This window comes from Castor canadensis, chromosome 19 (genome assembly GCF_047511655.1).
Source record: "Castor canadensis chromosome 19, mCasCan1.hap1v2, whole genome shotgun sequence".
Lineage (NCBI taxonomy): Eukaryota > Metazoa > Chordata > Mammalia > Rodentia > Castoridae > Castor > Castor canadensis.
In genome coordinates, this window is record NC_133404.1 from 32,770,656 (window position 1) to 32,784,024 (window position 13,369).

The following is a 13,369-nucleotide window of genomic DNA, read 5'->3' on the forward strand; positions in this document are numbered from 1 at the left end:
TTCTCTCCATTGCTGCCATCACTATTCTAATCTCAAACCTATGGTCTCTCTGTCAACTCTGCAATGAACTACCTGGCCTTTCCACTACACTAAAACCAATAGACTATCTATGATAGGCAGGCAATACATATTTATAATACTTCCATGGTCAAGAGCTTTCAATGATGCCTTATTTGTCAGTTGAATAAAATTTCCATTGCTAATCCTAACCAACCAAGCCCTTTTCTAGTCTTTCCCCAATTCTTTCCCCATTCCAGCCATCTTGTGCTTGTTCCAGCCTGGCTGAATGACTTGAATAAGCACATGTAGCATGAGGTGACCTTAGCCTGTGCTTATTTCTTAGCAACTGCTACGTTTCCTTTGTATTTGTTGGTTTTATTATGTAAATAAGTAATGGAAAAGCAATAACTACTAAGAATGATGTGAGGTAGGAATCATATATAAATACCTAATTATTCCTAGTACCTGGGCATATGGCAAATGATTGGTTTCCAGTTGGAGTACAAGGCAGATGTTGGGTAGCTAATAGTTATATTCATCAGCATCCATCATCGTAATCATCTTCACAGTTAGTATTCCTAAACATTTCTCTGTTTTTCCATCTCCGTTTTTTATTCTTTCAATCTAAAATGTTATTATCTTCTTCCAAAAAGATACCCACCCAATGAAAACACTGCCACTTCCATAAAAAAAGTGCCCTTCCTCTGTGCACTGATTACATCATTTAGAACTTCAAGCTCTGAGCCACACATTATGGTATCCAAGACCAGTGATCCTCAACCTTTTTGTATCTATGAAACCAGAGCTTTCCCTGAAGGTAAACCAAAAACCTGGGCACCCTCCTTTCTCTCAGGTCCCAGATTCAGACTGGCTTGGGCCTCAATCTGAATGAGCCTTCACCATTCCTAGATAATTCATCTCTCTCTTCCTCCTCTACATCCCTGAGTTCACCTTCTGAGTTCAGGGCATACATCTGTGAGGCAAGAAGCCACAGCTAAGGTCAAAGAACAAAAAAACAAGCTTAAAAAGATAGACTATGTTTTCCCTCAAATCCGCAGGACAGGCTGTATAAAAATATGGACCTACCTAAAGCTTTACTTAAAAACCTGTCAGATAATAGATAAATTATAAATAGATAAATAAATAAATAATCCATTACCAGAGAATGAAAGGAAATAAACTTACCGAAATATACAATACAATACATTCTACAAAATGTGAATTTCAGAACAAGAGATAATTAAGAAAGAAAATATAGAGTTAATAGCTCAGACCTACTGAGCTACTTGTGCCAGTCTTTGGATTTAAATGTATCACCTTCATCCCTACTCCAGGAAGAGTCAGATGGAATAAAACAACAACAACAACAACAAAAAACCATGTATTTATATTCTGATGATATTTCTGACTTCTAAAAATTAAGAGACATGGATAAGAACTAGGAAGTAGTAAAATGTTCCAGATTCCTAAGTTTTCATGCCAAATTCAGATTCAGAGCTGTGTTATTGAAAATATAGAGACATCCACCAGTTACATTACAAAAGTCCAGATGAAAGGTAATTTGGTAATTTCTAGGGAATGGGCTTAGAAGAAGGAGCTATAAGAAATCTTTTACCACATGTGATTACTTTGTAAACTGTTTGAACATTTCCCACCTGTGAGCAGATAGTACATTTATGATGACCTATTTTGCTTGGTTTTTCTTATTTTGAATTAGTAATATATCATAAGCATTTCTACATAATTTAATTTCTTTGAAGCACATTTATTATTTTATTGAATTGTAATTTATAAATATACCATATATTATAAATATTTTATTGCATTATTGCTAGGATATTTCCTGGTGTTTTGCTACCAAAAATAAATCCACAAGGAAAATCCTACTATATTCACTTTTCTGTGTGTCCATTAAATTATTTTTGAGAATTGAAATGATACCTTAAATGCTTTTAGGATTCATATCCAGTTGCCCTATGTAAAGATGATAAGACTTTGAGAAAGGGATTGTAGCTCAGTGCTGCATTGCTTGCCTAGGATGCACAAAAGCCTGGGTACAATTCCCAGTGAGAGAGAGAAATTGAAAGAGAGAGAGAGAGAGAGAGAAAATTTAAACCCCAGCCAAAGGCATATGAAATGTCCACTTTGCTTTACTCTCAACAACAAGTATACATCATGAATATGTTGTTGAAATGAGTGGTCAATCACCCATAATTATTGAATTCCTCCAATATCCAAGGGTCTAAGCTGGGATTCAATGATCTGTAGAAAATAAATAGGTAGTATTTACTCCTTGATAATGATCTTCTTTGGGTTTTGAGTAAAACACGTAGAAAGAATAACAAGAAATTTAAAGCAGTTTTTGATAAGCAGCAAAAGATGAAAGTTTACTAATGCAAATGACAAAGATATTTTAAAAACATGTTTTAAAGGTCAGAGAATACAAAAGGAAATGACTTATACATTTATATTACAACAAAATTAAAACAAAAAATAACCATAAAAACTCCTCCATAGCAAAATGAATAATACAGAAAAAGAAAAAATCCACCAAAACAAGATAAAAATACAAGCCACAAAATTTCAACTATATGTTTAATAAATAATCAGAAAAGTTTTCAATAAAAGAGAGCAATAAGATAGAAAGAAAAAAAATAGAGACGAACTAATTAGAGTTATAATACATATATACATGGAAATGTCACAAGGAAACTCCATATGTAGCTATATCAAACAAACAAAAATGTCATATTTTTGACCAGGAGGGTGGAAGAGGATCCTGCCTGGGGTGAGGGATCTACCAGTGGGAAAGGGGAGGATGTGGGGATAGGGTGTAAGAGAGTGAATATGGTGCAAATACTGTGTACACATGTATGTAAATGGAAAAATGAGACCTCTGGAAACTGTTCCAGGAATAAGAGGAGGAGGGGATAAAGGAGAATGGTGGAGGGGGTGAATTCAAGTATAATACATTTGATATACTGTAAGAACTTTCATAAATGATGCAATGTATCCCCACCCACGACAACAAGAAAAAAAAGAAAGAAAAGTCCAAAAGAGAAAAAAGCAAAGATAATAAGCCAGCAACTCATGAATGGAGAAATACAAATGGCTAAGGAGTGTGTAGTAGTGTGAACTTCACAGATATTCAAATTGTGCAATATTATTTTTGTTAATAAAATAGATAGTTTTAAGACATTATAAAAATATGGTAAGAAACCCACATAATGAATATATTTGTAGAAATGTGCTTTCACTAAGGGGCTATATATCATAAACACAAGATAATCTTTCTTTCTAGAGAGCAGTCTGATCCCATGTATCAAATATCATGGGCATTTTTACTTTGACCCAACTAAGCCAACATAAAGGTTTCAAATAGGAGACAATCCTACAGTTTGAAAAGATTACCCCATAACATATTCCCTGCAACAGTATTCATAAGAGTGAAAGGATACTCTTCCATAGACTGTTTACTCAAAATGGTGCAGGTACAAGATTTAATGCCAAAAACATATGGGGTGCAACAATTTTGGTGACATGAGGAGAAACCCATTAAATGACATGGAAAAAGGCAAATTATAGAACAGCATGCATTGTATGATTCCACGCTGTAGAGGAAATATATACCTCTACATGCTTAGATAAATGTTTAGAAAGATGTTCACCAATAAGTAGGTATCATTTTTGCCAGAATAATGGTTATTTTTCAAAGGGAAAGAAACATATTTTTGATATTTGTTTCAGGGAAGAGATAGGTTTTATGAATGAGTTAGGAATTGATTTTGACCTTAAAAATCTGTAAGTTACTATCCTTCATTTGTATTTACTAAAGCAAACACACAACAAGGTTCAAGTCATAGAATGATCACCACCATGGTCATCACTGTATATTTAGGCCTCCAAATTGAATTCCAGTTTCAAAAAAATGGAGAAGTAAAGAAATGCTGTCATACCCAGAGTGAGATCGAATGGAGCCTGCATGCCCTCGGAAGGCCATCTTGGAAGTAAGCACTGGTAACAGAAATCTGGCTCCTTTCTGAGACAAATGTCCCTGGTTTGACCCCATGGAAGAGAGACAGACTTTAGGATAAGGAATAACAGCCAAGTCCTCCAAGTTGAAGGGAAACAATAGTAGAGAGGACAGCCTGAAATAAACCTCCTTTGTCTCCAGATTAGGGGGAAATCCACTTATCTGAGAAACAATTGGGAATGGTTGACAAAGAACTTTTGAGGGTTTCAGAGTTGTCAGGAGCAGTTAAGAATCTCCATGGGTTTAACACAGGGCTCAGATCACCCAGGGACACAGTAGCAACCATACTTGGTACTGAGAATCTGTTCTAATTCTTCAAATGCTAAACCTGACAATGGTTTGTTATTTAGTATTCATAAATAAAAACAGAGATGAATTAACTATATTAGTGAGATACAAGCTTCTATACGGATATGAGTTCTATTATGTGGAAACAGTGTTGAAAACAATTCCAAATTTCCTTTAACAATAACACACAAATGTTTTGTATTTCTAATATTGTTTCCTGAAGAAAAATGTGACTCTGAATTCTTAAATGCATGAGATTCCATAGTTTTTTTGGTCCATTTTTCTGGTGACCTGGAGTGGAAGAAAAGTGAGTCACCATGAAGTTTTAGGATTTAAATATTTGAGTGCTCCACTGAAATGACATAATTTTTTGTGATCCTTTCTATAACGCTTGATGAGTTCCTTAAATGGATGCTCACAAAGGTATGTGCAGTTATGAAAATATGGCCATTTTTATAATTAACATATGAGATTTTCTGCATTTACATTTAATTTTCATTTGAACATGCAATCTATCTGAGTTATTTGGAAATATAATGGAAATTATACGTTGTAATTGTAGATTTCTGAAACCATAAGTATAATTCTGAAACTTTACGAAAATACCAAAACAGCATAAATATTCCTACATGTTCAAAATCAGGCAGTGCTCAAAACAGACTACTATTTTACAACAATTCAAAAAATTTATGTACATACTTTACAATATCTATATTATGTCTTGGATAAGTCAAAATATGAGTATCAGAAAAGAAAAGAAAGATGAAAAAACAAGGACAAGAAAATGAACTAGAAAAGAATGTTGTCAATTTATATTCATATTTCAGGAAAAAAGTTAACGATTATTCTTGGCTATTTCTAACAGAGGGAAAAGTTGCTTTACTTACCCAAGTGTATTTATTTCCCTTCTTAAAATAATTGAGTCAGAGCAAACATATGAAAAATGTAAAGTTTTCCAATAATGCATTATCCCTAAATGCCTTATTAATTATAATTCTACTTCTTAAAAGTTATTAATTCACAAATATGAAGGACCAGAGAAAAATCAAACATCTTTCAAACCCTTAAGGCATTCCAATTGAGAATTAGGTATATATTTACTTCTGTTTGGTTATTATCCTCTGAGCTGGTTTAGCTTCTCAAATTTGTTACTTTTTCATTTTCCAATCCATCGTATTGATTTTTCTTTTCTTTTAGATCTGTGCTGTTTGGAAATTATACCTTCTTATGAAGATCTGTGAATTGTTTTATGGGAAAAAATAATCGAGTTCTGTCAACTGAATCACTCCTGTCTGTTCCTGAAAGACATACAGAATAAATTATGATGGCCAAATATGACCTTTTAAAAACCACAGTGTCTCTTTAAGGTCTAAGCTTTATGTCCACCTCCTGCCACAAGAAATGATTATATGAGGAAAGCTTGGGCCCTATTTTCAATGCTGTATGTAATATTTATGCAGGATAATCCCTGTAGCATGTAAATAATTCAGGATTTAAAAGTACTAAGTGAACAAATACTAAAAATTCAAGATGATGCCACACTCTCTAAGTGGTGAATTATCAAATCTTGTTTCTATTCTATGGTCAAGGGAAGTCAAATCAATCAAAAATGAACAAGAACCTATTTCTAGTAATATATAGTCTGAGAACTGGTTGGGTGCAAAAGAACTACTTTACTTGTCAGAAAGCAATGTGTTAGTAAAAGTAGCTGAGAAGGGATTGTATTTGTTTAACTCACATAACATTTATGGACTTGACTAAGGTTGTAGAGAGGCTTATAAAGAACAGGACAGGAAAATTCATCTGGAATGGAGACAGTGGTATGAGGCAGAGATACAAGACGAAGGTCAATGTTAAATTAGCTTGACTACAGCAAAGTCTTTAGGTACAGTGAGTGGTTGGTACAAGAGAGGGAGAGGCTCTGGACAATAAGTAAGAGCAAAGGCAAATTTTTATTTGTTCCAGAGGTAACAGGGACGCATTGAAGGAGACACAGGAAAAGCTGATAGATAGTGTTTTGTAAAAAGGTTTTGAGAGGATAAGCTATTGTAAAATTTTCATTAATTTTCCTTTCACCTTCTAGTTTGGGAGCATGTCATCCTAGGAGGTCACCTGTTTTATCCACCATTCCAAATAAGGCAGAGCAATTCCTGATAGACAGTCATTTCCTGCATTTCTATATGATTGAGTGGAGGAGTTGTGGTGACCTTGCATGGTGACCAGTTGCATTCTACATAGTTCCTGCACAGTTAAGGAATTCATCTGTGTTTAAGCTTACATCCATTCTTCAGTTGATGACCTATCTGGTCACTGAAACTGAAAGGAGGGATAGGCAGAGTTTTACCATAACAGTGTGCAGAGAGACTGTACCCCCCTACATTTCAACTCTATAAATAGGTATTAAAGTATTTCTCTATCCAAGTGGCTGAGGTAAGGGAGATAAGGTACCTTACTTTTTTATGTGATTTTTAGAGAATAGGACCCAATTATTTGTGCATTCTACACTTTGTTTATGTGTTCCCATTTTCTTGGAAACATTTCCTTTCTTCTTTTTTCTGATAAAATCCAATATAAACCTCAAGAATCAATTCAGATGTGTTTTGCTTTGCTTTGTTTTGGATAAAGTTTTTTCTTATCTCCTGCAGTTCCTTAAGTCAACTTCTGTCATAACAGTTATCACATTGCTGGAATGATCTATTTGCCCCAGGTCTTTGAGCTCTGGTATATTTGATATCTTGTAGGTGACAGACTTTAATCACAGATGACTGAGTGGATGAGTGAACCTAATCAATCCTCATTTGATAAATGAAGAAACTGAGATTTTGTTAGGAATTTCAAATGTTTTCTGGGCCCTTGTTTCTTTCAACTGGTTTGCTATAACTTCCTAAGTAAGATTACCTAAGCAAATGAATTAATAGAAACAAACATAAAGAACTGCAATTTGCAAAGCTGTATATTAGGTATTTGCATTGAGTATACAGTGGAGAATTTTTTTTTTTTTTTGGTTGTTGGCGTTTTGAGACAGGGTCTCATTATGTAGTTCAGGAAGGTCTCAAACTCTTAATCCTCCTGCCTCAGTTTCCTGAGTGATGGGATTACAGAAGGGTATCACAATGCTGGGCTCTGTCCACACTTCTTACTGAACATCTAAAATGTTCTGGAAATGGGAACTAGAATCTTTTGTTGGGATAAATAAGCAACTTCTTAGTAATTAACTTGGAGATTAACTTAGAATATTATTTGGTTATTCTACATTCCCCAAGTACATCATGCCAACAAACTGTAACTTTTTCCTTGCTGACAAAAACAGGATCAACTTTTCCAAATTCACCTACAAAATAAGATGACAATCTCCCTGCATTTTCTTTCAGAATGTATCAAGATGGTCCCTCCTTATGTGTTCAAACTTCATGCCTGAAGGCCCACCATTTGCATCCATTATCCATGATTCTTCTTGGTCTCTCCAAATGCAACTCACTCATGTGGCCTAACTTAAAGAGTAAAGTTTTTCTTACCACCTATAGCTCTCTGTAAACCTTTCAAAATCCAAGCCAAACAGAGTGACCTCACTCTCCTATGACCTTAAAGCACTGGCATCTGAAGCAATTCTTTTTATAACTAATCATTCAATCTTTATTTTATTTTTCCAATATTGCCTCACAAGATTATTTCAACTACTTCAGTATTTGTGCCCAAAATCCTGAATTAAGACTCCAGTGTTCTACAAGCAAGAACCTCAGTGTAATTCTCTCATACACTGAGGCCATATATTTTATCTAATATCCTTGAAGGAGAGCTTTAAGAGTAAAAAATGGGAATATGGAAAATAATCAAAATTGTGCCTTTTTAACATTTATTGACTGGCATCTATAAATCAGCTCTATTCAAAAACTACTTTGAGAAGTAAAATTCTGTCTGAGACATAGAAATAACATTTAGCTGTATTTTTTTTTCTGACAGTACTGGAGTTTGAACTCAGGATACCAGGCTTGCTAGGTAGGTGCTCTACCACTTGAGCTGTTCTACCAGCCCAATATGGCTTCATTTAAAAGTAGCAAACAGAAGGGTTATGATCAGCATACATTCAAATGTTTTAATCTTCTTTTCAGCTGTCTCCAATACATGTGACAGTATTATTTCTTTTAGAATGTATGTGTTTAAAAGATAATTCTACTATTTTTAAATTTTTCATAAAATTGCCTAGAATAGTTCAACTTTCTGTTAATAATTTTAATTATTGATACATCATATTATTTCCAGAATGTTTAAAATATATAGAGAGATTTGATTTTTTTGGTTGTTCTAGAGTTTGAACTCAGGGCCTTGTGCTTGCTAGACAAGCACTCAACTACCTGAACCATGCCCCAGCCCTTTTGGCTTTAGGGCCTCCCATTTATGCCCAGGCTATTCTGAACAACAATTCTCCTATTTATGCCTCTTTTTAGCAGGGATGACAGGCACACACCATCACACTCAGATTTTGTTGGTTGAAATGAGGTGTCTCTAACTTTTTGCCTGGGTTGACCTTGAACTGTGATACTCCCAATCCTGGCCTCCTGAGTAGCTAGGATTACAAGTATGAGCCACCCTGTCTAGCTGAAACAAGATATTTTTAATATAAAAAATTCATTTTTTACAGATGCAGATGTACCTGGTCAATTAACAGTAAATTCTGTTAAATGCAGAAAACTTTCATTTTTAATTCACTTTATATGAAAATATATAAATGATTAAGCTAGTTTTGTCAATACTGTCTTTTTTGCTTTAGTTTTAGATCAAGTGTTTTTCAAAAACAAAAGTCATCAAATAAATTGTCTCATGATTCTTGAGAATGTTTCATTAAATTTAGCTATTGAAAAATCATAGGCCTTTTCAATCTCATTCCATTCTGGTAGAAAATAGAAATGTATCCAATTGAACATTTGAACTGTAATGAAAATTATTCTCCCAAATCAAGATACTTCAAGACACAATTGTAGGATTTCAAAATTAAGTCGTGTACTCTATTTCAGCTCTCAAAGTTTATTTTGTTCAGTTTCATCCATGATTTTGCAGAATACATGCCAATGTTTTTTTGCTTGCTAGCTTTGTTACTGATAAAGGCTTTGGTGTACCATTTTTTTACTATTTTGGGTAATAAAAGGCAACAAAGCCTTTTCAAAACATTACTATTTTTGTGAGATAAGTTATAAATAAATTTCTCTAACTCAATCATACTAAAATCTAAGTGATGGGGGCAGGACAGAGAGAAAGTGCTTAGACCAAAGTTTTCTGGGTTTTTTTAATCCAATTAAAAATGTGTGTGTCTGTGACACACAAGTTGTAGTTGTGCTACTTTGTGAATATATAAAACTTTAATTCTAACAATAACTCTTCTGTTCTTTAGTCCAGTCTGGTAGTATATTTGAATGGCTATGGACTACATATGCTCTATAACATGAACCATAGTTAGTAAATTAGCAAAACAATGTCATCATGATACTGTGTTGCCCAACGTTTATCTCAGACTATCTCACAAAAGCAAGCCAATAACATTTATCTCTTATTTTGAGCATTTTGATTGACTTGACTATTAACACACATAGTATCAAATGTTTAATCCATGACAGTGTATTTCCAAAGCTTTGAATCTTTAAATTGGATGGAAAACTAACCCAGTATTTGAGTTAACTGCTTATATACTGAAAACATTAGATGACACTTCTCTAAAACTGGTGTCTTCTCACTATTTGCAATATTATTTTGCTCAAGGAGGAAACACTGTAGGAAACCTCTCCAGTTTTTGTACATACATAAGAATAATGGTAAAAGTTTCAGATAAAACAATTAGCAAAATCAATCAAGGGTAGTGCTTTGATTCAAATGAAGATTATTTGACTCAGAACTATCTGCAATAAATCTATTCCTCATAGCTATATGTGTATTAATTTGTCATCTTGAGATACCATCTTAACATTACTGAACCACTGAGGTTGGATGTTGATACTTCATTAATGGATTTGTTGTGTCTTCTGGTTTTTATGTAGTCAGTCATATCCTCATTGTACCACAATGAATGACAAATGTTGACATTCTGTTCAAATTAATTAGTCCTCAGCTCATCACCACGTTTCCAGCAGAAATTCAGAATTTGAACTTGATTTTCAATAAGGTATATGTTCTTGTTTTCAATACCATTGGTGCCTAAACATTTTATTGCTCCCAAAAGGAGCACTATCAGTAATATAATAATGGAATAGTTATAAATTTATACTATGGAATACATAATAAAACCACAGTTGCAAGATATTCCAACTACTCTTTCTAAATACTTTACCAGATCATGGCTTGGTTTCTCTCACACATATTTCTTTTGTAACTAACCCATGGTTTCCCAAATTTCTCATAGAGCTCATATGGCTTTCCATATCGGCAAGAGGCAGAAGGGACCAATGCTTCTCCCTTGGAAGAATGTTTGGTGACTTGATTGCTTATGTCCAGTGGACTTTCTTGTATCAGAGAACTTCCTGCAGACCGCCCATGAAATGGAGGTGTTAGTTATGCTGTGTCAGGAGACAGTTATCACTAGTAATATTTTAGATTTGACCAAGTATTAGAGCAAAAACTCCATTCAGTTCATATACATCCCATGCAGCCCTGGAAAAGATACAGAAATGGCAGTTTTTACAAATCTACCTCACCACATTCAGTGACAAAATTAATAAGAACACATTAAAAATGAAAGATCAAGCAGGACACTCACAGTCTCTGGTTCAGCATAAAGGAGTATGGAAATTGCATCTCAATCCCAACAAGTAACAGGTTGAGCAAGCTGAATGATCAACCACTCTTCTTGGACCTATAAAAGAGGGGAAGAAACAGAGCAAGCTGTTGCCCCATGCCACAGCAGAGACAGGAAGGTGAATACAGGAAATTATGACTTCCTGGAGGAGAGATCAGGAGAAACCGCCATAGGAATAAGTATAGGAAAAAATGAACTATAACTGATTAACTGCTGGAGGTTCAGAGTAACCAAGCCTGGGAGTAAAAAAGCCAAGGGCAATCTAGTCATTGGGGACCCACCCACTTTCATGGTTTTCTCAGAACTCAACTGAGTTTTCATAGTAAGTAATTTAAAAAACTTTCTCATGCTTCCAATATAAGAAGAGAAAAGGGAACCATTTTTAATATCTACCAGAACACTCTGTTAATTCATATGCATATATATTTTTTATAAAAGTATATTTCAATCCTACAATGTACTTTCACCCTTATATAACTCTTTTTTAGTTCTTAGCAAGTCCTGACATTAAAGAAATTAGTTGACTAGTACCTGACCATCAGGGATACTACCAGAACCTAGCTGATTATGGGGAAGGGAAATAACCAAGGCCAACCTGCTCTTGCCATTCTGTCCCAACTAAAAGGGGAGAAAAGACTGACTCAGAAACACTGAGGATGTTCACACTCCACAGACTGAGCTCTTATCACAGGACCAAGAAAAGCTTCTCCCTTTCCTATAGCTTGCCACTATGTTAAGACCTATTTACAGCAATCCATTTTACCTAATGTGTAATGTATGGCCACAAAGAAAAAAATAGACAGGGATAGTATCCAGTAATCCTAGCTACTCAAGCGGCAGAGGTAAGAACATCATGAGTTCAAGGTCTACCACTACCAGGTAAAAGCGAGCTTATCTGAAAAACAAAATACAAACTGAAGGGTTAGAGGCATAGTTGAAGTGGTAGAGCTCTTGCCTAGCATGTGAGGTCCTGGGTTCAATCCTCAATACTAATAAAGGAAAAAAATATAAAAGGGAAAAGAAAAAAATGCAAAGTATACTGAAAGGCAAAAAAGCACAATTGGAAGAGACAGAACAAACATCAAAACTGTTAAGTCTTAGGAATACTGAAATTATCTGGTCAAGAATTTAAAGCTACTAAGATTAATAATTAAATTCATGGAGAAAAATAAACATGCTGACAAAAAAAATCAGGGTATTTATATTAATTTCAGGCAAAGCGTTGATAGAAAGTTATAAAACTAGCAAAAGACATTACTAAATGATATAGTGATCCATTGTCCAAGAAGGAGTAACAATTCTTAATATGTCTGCAGCTAAAACAACAGAGTATCAAACTTCATGAAGCAAAAATTAATAGAACTTGAAGGAGAAATGAATGAATCTACTGTTATAGTTGAAGACTTCAGTACCTTTCTATAAGAAATGGACAGATCTAACAGGCAGAAAATTAGTAAAGACAAAATTGAATGCTATTAGTCAACTGGATAAAATTGACAACTATTGACTACTTCATCCAACCACAACAGAATATGCATTCATCTCAAGCGCACATGAAACATTGAGATAGAATACGTTCTGTGCCATAAATCACACTTTAACAAATGCCATTCATACAATGACTTAAACTACAAATCCATAACAGCAAGATAACTGGAAAATTCCAACATACATGAAGATCAATCATTCTTCTATATGGCATATGAGCTAAAGAAGAAATGTCAAGAGAAATTTAAGAATTATTTTGAGCTCAATAAAAATGAAAGCACAACTTATCAAAATTTGGGGGATGCAGGGAAAGCAGTGTTTAAAGGGAAATTGATAGCTTTGAATCTATATATTGTAATAGAAGAAAGATGTAAAATCAATAATCTAAATTATCTCCATAGGAAACTAGATAAAGAAGAACAAGATAAATCTAAAGTATGTTGAAGAAAATAAATAATAAGAATTAGAGCAGGCATCATTGAAATTTAAAATAGAAAATCAATAAAAAAATCAGTACAACTAAAAGCTAGTTCTTTGAAATGAAGATATGCAGGTGGCATATGAAAAGATGCTTTATATCATTTTCCATACTGGAAATGCAAATTACAACTAGGAGATATACTACACACCTAAGAATGGCCCAAAGCCAGAGCACTGACACCACCAGCTGCTGGCAAGCATGTGACTCAGTGACTCTCAATGACTGTCATTCACTAGAAGTGGAAATGAAGAATGGTACCACAGCCATTCTGGAAGGCAGTTTGGCTACTTCTGATAAA